We start from the raw sequence: 7,566 nt of genomic DNA on the forward strand, positions 1-7,566 counted from the left end.
TCAAAAAGGCTCACCCTATACCTATATCCACTGCTAGTAGTTGTTGGGTTTCGTAGTAATTTCAAAAAATTTCCTACGCACACGCAAGATCATGTGATGCATAGCAACGAGGGGAGAGTATTGTCTACGTACCCAACGCAGACCGACTGCGGAAGCGATGACACAACATAGAGGAAGTAGTCGTACGTCTTCTCGATCCAACCGATCAAGCACCGAAACTACGGCACCTCCGAGTTCGAGCACACGTTCAGCTCGATGACGATCCCCGGACTCCGATCCAGCAAAGTGTCGGGGAAGAGTTTCGTCAGCACGATGGCGTGGTGACGATCTTGATGAACTACAGCAGCAGGGCTTCGCCTAAACTCCGCTACAGTATTATCGAGGAATATGGTGGCAGGGGGCACCGCACACGGCTAAGGAATCGATCACGTGGATCAACTTGTGTCAACTTGTGTGTTTAGAGGTGCCCCTGCCTCCGTATATAAAGGAGCCAAGGGGGAAGGGGGCGCCGGCCAAGAGAGAGAGGCGCAGGAGGAGTCCTACTCCTACCGGGAGTAGGACTCCCCCCCAATCCTATTCCAACTAGGATTCCCAAGGGGGAAAGAGGGAGAGGGGTGGCCGGCCACCTCTCCTAGTCCTAATAGGACTAGGGGAAGGGGGGAGGCACGCAGCCCCCTTGGGCTGCCCCTTTCTCCTTTCCACTAAGGCCCATGATGGCCCATATGGCTTCCGGGGGGTTCCGGTAACCTCCCGGTAACCCGGTAAAATCCCGATTTCACCCGGAACACTTCCGATGTCCAAACATAGGCTTCCAATATATCAATCTTTATGTCTCGACCATTTCGAGACTCCTCGTCATGTTCGTGATCACATCCGGGACTCCGAACAACCTTCGGTACATCAAAATGCATGAACTCATAATATAACTGTCATCGTAACCTTAAGCGTGCGGACCCTACGGGTTCGAGAACAATGTAGACATGACCGAGACACGTCTCCGGTCAATAACCAATAGCGGGACCTGGATGCCCATATTGGCTCCTACATATTCTACGAAGATCTTTATCGGTCATACCGCATAACAACATACGTTGTTCCCTTTGTCATCGGTATGTTACTTGCCCGAGATTCGATCGTCGGTATCCAATACCTAGTTCAATCTCGTTACCGGCAAGTCTCTTTACTCGTTCCGTAATACATCATCTCACAACTAACATATTAGTTGTAATGCTTGCAAGGCTTATGTGATGTGTATTACCGAGAGGGCCCAGAGATACCTCTCCGACAATCGGAGTGACAAATCCTAATCTCGAAATACGCCAACCCAACATCGACCATTGGAGACACCTGTAGTACTCCTTTATAATCACCCAGTTACGTTATGACGTTTGGTAGTACCCAAAGTGTTCCTCCGGTAAACGGGAGTTGCATAATCTCATAGTCATAGGAACATGTATAAGTCATGAAGAAAGCAATAGCAACATACTAAACGATCGGGTGCTAAGCTAATGGAATGGGTCATGTCAATCAGATCATTCTACTAATGATGTGACCTCGTTAATCAAATAACAACTCATTGTTCATGGTTAGGAAACATAACCATCTTTGATTAACGAGCTAGTCAAGTAGAGGCATACTAGTGACACTCTGTTTGTCTATGTATTCACACATGTATTATGTTTCCGGTAAATACAATTCTAGCATGAATAATAAACATTTATCATGATTATGAGGAAATAAATAATAACTTTATTATTGCCTCTAGGGCATATTTCCTTCAGTCTCCCACTTGCACTAGAGTCAATAATCTAGATTACACTGTAATGATTCTAACACCCATGGAGCTTTGGTGCTGATCATGTTTTGCTCGTGGAAGAGGCTTAGTCAACGGGTCTGCAACATTCAGATCCGTATGTATCTTGCAAATCTCTATGTCTCCCACCTGGACTAGATCCCGGATGGAGTTGAAGCGTCTCTTGATGTGTTTGGTCCTTTTGTGAAATCTGGATTCCTTTGCCAAGGCAATTGCACTAGTATTGTCACAAAAGATTTTCATTGGACCCGATGCACTAGGTATGACACCTAGATCGGATATGAACTCCTTCATCCAGACTCCTTCATTTGCTGCTTCCGAAGCAGCTATGTATTCCGCCTCACATGTAGATCCCGCTACGACGCTTTATTTAGAACTGCACCAACTGACAGCTCCACCGTTTAATGTAAACACGTATCCGGTTTGCGATTTAGAATCGTCCGGATCAGTGTCAAAACTTGCATCAACGTAACCTTTTACGATGAGCTCTTTGTCACCTCCATATATGAGAAACATATCCTTAGTCCTTTTCAGGTATTTCAGGATGTTCTTGACCGCTGTCCAGTGATCCACTCCTGGATTACTTTGGTACCTCCCTGCTAAACTTATAGCAAGGCATACATCAGGTCTGGTACACAGCATTGCATACATGATAGATCCTATGGCTGATGCATAGGGAACATCTTTCATATTCTCTCTATCTTCTGCAGTGGTCGGGCATTGAGTTTTACTCAATTTCACACCTTGTAACACAGGCAAGAACCCTTTCTTTGCTTGATCCATTTTGAACTTCTTCAAAATTTTGTCAAGGTATGTGCTTTGTGAAAGTCCAATTAAGCGTTTTGATCTATCTCTATAGATCTTAATGCCTAATATGTAAGCAGCTTCACCGAGGTCTTTCATTGAAAAACTTTTATTCAAGTATCCCTTTATGCTATCCAGAAATTCTATATCATTTCCAATCAGTAATATGTCATCCACATATAATATCAGAAATGCTACAGAGCTCCCACTCACTTTCTTGTAAATACAGGCTTCTCCGAAAGTCTGTATAAAACCAAATGCTTTGATCACACTATCAAAACGTTTATTCCAACTCCGAGAGGCTTGCACCAGTCCATAAATGGATCGCTGGAGTTTGCACACTTTGTTAGCTTCCTTTGGATCGACAAAACCTTCCGGTTGCATCATATACAACTCTTCTTCCAGAAATCCATTCAGGAATGCAGTTTTGACATCCATCTGCCAAATTTCATAATCATAAAATGCGGCAATCGCTAACATGATTCGGACGGACTTAAGCATCGCTACGGGTGAGAAGGTCTCATCGTAGTCAATCCCTTGAACTTGCCGAAAACCTTTTGCGACAAGTCGAGCTTTGTAGACAGTAACATTACCATCAGCGTCAGTCTTCTTGTTAAAGATCCATTTATTCTCAATTGCTTGCCGATCATCGGGCAAGTCAACCAAAGTCCATACTTTGTTCTCATACATGGATCCCATCTCAGATTTCATGGCTTCAAGCCACTTTGCGGAATCTGGGCTCACCATCGCTTCTTCATAGTTCGTAGGTTCATCATGATCTAGTAGCATGACTTCCAGAACAGGATTACCGTACCACTCTGGCGCGGATCTTACTCTGATTGATCTATGAGGTTCAGTAGTATCTTGATCTGAAGTTTCATGATCATTATCATTGGCTTCCTCACTAACTGGTGTAGGTGTCACTGAAACAGTTTTCTGTGATGAACTACTTTCCAGTAAGGGAGCAGGTACAATTACCTCGTCAAGTTCTACTTTCCTCCCACTCACTTCTTTCGAGAGAAACTCCTTCTCTAGAAATGATCCATTCTTAGCAACGAATGTCTTGCCTTCGGATCTGTGATAGAAGGTGTACCCAACAGTTTCCTTTGGGTATCCTATGAAGACACATTTCTCCGATTTGGGTTCGAGCTTATCAGGTTGAAGTTTTTTCACATAAGCATCGCAGCCCCAAACTTTAAGAAACGGCAACTTTGGTTTCTTGCCAAACCACAGTTCATAAGGCGTCGTCTCAATGGATTTTGATGGTGCCCTATTTAACGTGAATGCGGCCGTCTCTATAGCATAACCCCAAAATGATAGCGGTAAATCGGTAAGAGACATCATAGATCACACCATATCTAGTAAAGTACGATTACGATGTTCGGATACACCATTACGCTGTGGTGTTCCTGGTGGCGTGAGTTGCGAAACTATTCCACAGTTTTTCAAATGTACACCAAACTCGTAACTAAAATATTCTCCTCCACGATCAGATCGTAGATACTTTATTTTCTTGTTACGATGATTTTCAACTTCACTCTGAAATTCTTTGAACTTTTCAAATGTTTTAGACTTATGTTTCATTAAGTAGACATACCCATATCTGCTTAAATCATCTGTGAAGGTGAGAAAATAACGATATCCGCCACGAGCCTCAATATTCATTGGACCACATACATCGGTATGTATGATTTCCAACAAATCTGTTGCTCTCTCCATAGAACCGGAGAACGGTGTTTTAGTCATCTTACCCATGAGGCACGGTTCGCAAGTACCAAGTGATTCATAATCAAGTGGTTCCAAAAGTCCATCAGTATGGAGTTTCTTCATGCGCTTTACACCGATATGACCTAAACGACAGTGCCACAAATAAGTTGCACTTTCATTATCAACTCTGCATCTTTTGGTTTCAACATTATGAATATGTGTATTACTACTATCGAGATCTAATAAAAATAGACCACTCTTTAAGGGTGCATGACCATAAAAGATATTACTCATATAAATAGAACAACCATTATCCTCTGATTTAAATGAATAACCGTCTCGCATTAAACAAGATCCAGATATAATGTTCATGCTCAACGCTGGCACCAAATAACAATTATTTAGGTCTAATATAAATCCCGAAGGTAGATGTAGAGGTAGTGTGCCGACCGCGATCACATCGACTTTGGAACCGTTTCCCACGCGCATCGTCACCTCGTCCTTTGCCAGTGCTCGCTTATTCCGTAGTCCCTGTTTCGAGTTGCAAATATTAGCAACAGAACTAGTATCAAATACACAGGTGCTACTGCGAGCTCTAGTAAGGTACAGATCAATAACATGTATATCACATATACCTTTGTTCACCTTGCCATCCTTCTTATCCGCCAAATACTTGGGGCAGTTCCGCTTCCAGTGACCAGTCTGCTTGCAGTAGAAGCACTCAGTTTCAGGCTTAGGTCCAGACTTGGGTTTCTTCTCTTGAGCAGCAACTTGCTTGCCGTTCTTTTTGAAGTTCCCCTTCTTCTTCCCTTTTCCCTTTTTCTTGAAACTAGTGGTTTTGTTAACCATCAACACTTGATGCTCCTTCTTGATTTCTACTTCCGCAGCTTTCAGCATTGCGAAGAGCTCGGGAATAGTCTTGTTCATCCCTTGCATATTATAGTTCATCACGAAGCTCTTGTAGCTTGGTGGCAGTGATTGGAGAATTCTGTCGATGACGCAATCATCCGGAAGATTAACTCCCAACTGAATCAAGTGATTATTATACCCAGACATTTTGAGTATATGCTCACTGACAGAACTGTTCTCCTCCATCTTGCAGCTATAGAACTTATTGGAGACTTCATATCTCTCAATCCGGGCATTTGCTTGAAATATTAACTTCAACTCCTGGAACATCTCATATGCTCCATGACGTTCAAAACGTCGTTGAAGTCCCGATTCTAAGCCGTAAAGCATGGCACACTGAACTATCGAGTAGTCATCAGCTTTGCTCTGCCAGACGTTCATAACATCTGGCGTTGCTCCAGCAGCAGGCCTGGCACCCAGCGGTGCTTCCAGGACGTAATTCTTCTGTGCAGCAATGAGGATAATCCTCAAGTTACGGACCCAGTCCGTGTAATTGCTACCATCATCTTTCAACTTTGCTTTCTCAAGGAACGCATTAAAATTCAACGGAACAACAGCACGAGCCATCTATCTACAATCAACATAAACAAGCAAGATACTATCAGGTACTAAGTTTATGATAAATTTAAGTTCAATTAATCATATTACTTAGGAACTCCCACTTAGATAGACATCCCTCTAATCTTCTAAGTGATTACGTGATCCAAATCAACTAAACCATGACCGATCATCACGTGAGATGGAGTAGTTTTCAATGGTGAACATCATTTATGTTGATCATATCTACTATATGATTCACGCTCGACCTTTCGGTCTCCGTGTTCCGAGGCCATATCTGCATATGCTAGGCTCGTCAAGTTTAACCTGAGTATTCTGCGTGTGCAAAAACTGGCTTGCACCCGTTGTAGATGGACGTAGAGCTTATCACACCCGATCATCACGTGGTGTCTGGGCACGACGAACTTTGGCAACGGTGCATACTCAGGGAGAACACTTCTTGATAATTTAGTGAGAGATCATCTTATAATGCTACCGTCAATCAAAGCAAGATAAGATGCATAAAAAGATAAACATCACATGCAATCAATATAAGTGATATGATATGGCCATCATCATCTTGTGCTTGTGATCTCCATCTCCGAAGCACCGTCATGATCACCATCGTCACCGGCGCGACACCTTGATCTCCATCGTAGCATTGTTGTCGTCTTGCCAATCTTATGCTTTCACGACTATCACTACCGTTTAGTAATAAAGTAAAGCATTACATCGCGATTGCATTGCATACAATAAAGCGACAACCATATGGCTCCTGCCAGTTGCCGATAACTTGGTTACAAAACATGATCATCTCATACAATAAAATTCAGCATCATGCCTTGACCATATCACATCACAACATGCCCTGCAAAAACAAGTTAGACGTCCTCTACTTTGTTGTTGCATGTTTTTACGTGGCTGCTACGGGCTTAAGTAAGAACCAATCTCACCTACGCATCAAAACCACAACGATAGTTTGTCAAATAGACTCCGTTTTAACCTTCGCAAGGACCGGGCGTAGCCATACTTGGTTCAACTAAAGTTGGAGAGACAGTCGCCCGCAAGCCATCTCTGTGCAAAGCACGTCGAGGGAACCGGTCTCGCGTAAGCGTACGCGTAAGGTTGGTCTGGGTCGTCTCGTCCAACAATACCGCCGAACCAAAATATGACATGCTGGTAGGCAGTATGACTTGTATCGTCCATAACTCACTTGTGTTCTACTCGTGCAGATAACATCAACATCAATAACCTGGCTCGGATGCCACTGTTGGGTTTCGTAGTAATTTCAAAAAATTTCCTACGCACACGCAAGATCATGTGATGCATAGCAACGAAGGGAGAGTATTGTCTACGTACCCAACGCAGACCGACTGCGGAAGCGATGACACAACGTAGAGGAAGTAGTCGTACGTCTTCTCGATCCAACCGATCAAGCACCGAAACTACGGCACCTCCGAGTTCGAGCACACGTTCAGCTCGATGACGATCCCCGGACTCCGATCCAGCAAAGTGTCGGGGAAGAGTTTCGTCAGCACGACGGTGTGGTGACGATCTTGATGAACTACAGCAGCAGGGCTTCGCCTAAACTCCGCTACAGTATTATCGAGGAATATGGTGGCAGGGGGCACCGCACACGGCTAAGGAATCGATCACGTGGATCAACTTGTGTCAACTTGTGTGTTTAGAGGTGCCCCTGCCTCCGTATATAAAGGAGCCAAGGGGGAAGGGGGCGCCGGCCAAGAGAGAGAGGCGCAGGAGGAGTCCTACTCCTACCGGGAGTAGGACTCCCCCCC

Source organism: Triticum dicoccoides, chromosome 7A, assembly GCF_002162155.2.
Source record: "Triticum dicoccoides isolate Atlit2015 ecotype Zavitan chromosome 7A, WEW_v2.0, whole genome shotgun sequence".
NCBI lineage: Eukaryota > Viridiplantae > Streptophyta > Magnoliopsida > Poales > Poaceae > Triticum > Triticum dicoccoides.